Source organism: Amphimedon queenslandica, unplaced genomic scaffold (assembly GCF_000090795.2).
Source record: "Amphimedon queenslandica unplaced genomic scaffold, v1.1 AMPQUscaffold_9744_Cont18077, whole genome shotgun sequence".
Lineage (NCBI taxonomy): Eukaryota > Metazoa > Porifera > Demospongiae > Haplosclerida > Niphatidae > Amphimedon > Amphimedon queenslandica.
The window spans coordinates 2,374-4,187 of record NW_003549984.1 but is presented as its reverse complement, the minus strand read 5'-3'; the positions used below and the strand labels follow the sequence as shown (position 1 = coordinate 4,187).

Below are 1,814 nucleotides of genomic sequence, written 5' to 3'. Positions count from 1 at the left end.
GTTTTAGACAAAAAGCATGTATACTGAAAAGTACATATACATGTTAATCATGTACTCTTGATGTTAAGTAGCAGTTCATAGTTTAACTGTACATGTTGTACATACAGGTTACTTAAGAAAGGTGTTTGATATACTACACAATGACATTCTTACACACATCATGTTACTGTAATAACTAAATCAATTCACATACACCATTATATACCAAGCACATACTTACATCCAGTCATCATTTAGTGTACATTAGCAAGAATAACATTAACCTTCCTCTACCTGTCATGACATGAACCATATGTGTATACATGTAACACACAATAAGCTGACAACAGCCTACACAGGGTATCATATGTTTGACTGTAAGATACAATGAACTAGCACATGATAGACAAGAGGACATGATAGGCAATGTGCTTAAGTACATGCTTTATAGTGATCAGTATTAAGTATAGACTGAGTAATTGTATTAATATTTAATATACAATATTCACTAGGTCCCTACAGTGTTCTTAGAGCAAGTGATGATGATGATATTCATCACCAGTACCAGCCTATAATCCTAATGGAGTACAAGAATACTCTGAACTGAGGAGACAGGGAGAGGTATAATAAACAAAATACCAGACATACAATAACAATAATGTATAATAGAAAAAGAATAAACAACAACAACAACAACATCAAGGAGCTGGTCCACTTTATTCAACACTCAATCAAGACGATGATACTCCTCCTCCTGTCCCTCCTGCCTATAATCCTGAGGGAGTACAGGAATACTCTGTATTGAAGAGAGAGGGAGAGGTGAGTGATTAATGAGAGAGTCTTTTAAAAATGGATCATATAATGTATTATTAATAGAATAAGGGTCAACAGGGTCTGTCTACTGGTGCTACTGGACTATATTCAACCATTAATAAAAACACCAACAACCAGGTATGGATACATGTACATAATCCACTCTTGACATAATGTATTGGGTTTAATGAACTACATGTACATAATGTATTGGGTTTAATGAACTACATGTACATAATGTATTGGGTTTAATGAACTACATGTACATAATGTATTGTATCATATAAAGGAAGGGAAGAGGGTAATGGGTGTACATCCTTTTAGCTTTTCATGTAATAAGGTGAACTTATCCTTATATAATCTGATATACCACCTTATAGTAACTAATACACACATACCATAAGTACATGTAAATGCATTAGTATAGGTATGTACATTAGTATAAGGTATATTAGTACATAAGGTATGTACATTAGTAATTAAGGTTCATGTTGTTATATTCAACAGGTGTTAGTTGATGAATCAGCTCATAAGCCAGTGTATGCTGATCTGGCTATTGCTGATAAAGGGAAGAGACCACAGGCAGCACCAACACAAGAACAACCAGTGGTATATGCATCAGTTAACAACAAAGTAATGATAATGTACATGTACATGTAATGGTATCTCATACATCCTCTCTCTCTCTCCTCCTAGTCTGTTCCTCCTCCCATTCCTCCTCTAGCTGCTCCTCATAAAGTATTGTATGCTGATCTATCAATAGCAGCTAGTAAGAGAACACCAAAGAATGAACCACCCACTGAGGAAAGAGTATAATAATATTATTGAGACTGTTAATCATGCTGGTAAGGCTGTGGGCCTTTGGTGAAGTGGGCCATTGCTCAGGTAAGAGAGAGAGAGAGAGGAGTGTTTTAATTAAAGTCTGATTTTAATTGTGTATATGGAATTTAGTGATACATATACATGTTCTTATGTTGTGTAGAAAGTTTCAGCTGATTTTGATTAAATTTGGATTTTTCATG

At 34.7% G+C, this 1,814-nt stretch overlaps 1 long non-coding RNA gene across 2 annotated transcripts; it reads left to right on the top strand.

The window, feature by feature from the left end:
* Nucleotides 1-649: 649 nt before the first annotated feature.
* LOC109590629 (uncharacterized) lies at nucleotides 650-1,573 on the top strand. Of its 2 annotated transcripts, none has more exons than XR_002189416.1 (4): nucleotides 650-798; nucleotides 856-930; nucleotides 1,300-1,425; nucleotides 1,517-1,573. It is a non-coding gene; the product is annotated as an uncharacterized LOC109590629 (long non-coding RNA). The 2 variants fall into 2 exon arrangements; XR_002189415.1 differs by lacking the exon at nucleotides 1,517-1,573 and adding an exon at nucleotides 1,489-1,503.
* Nucleotides 1,574-1,814: the final 241 nt, after the last annotated feature.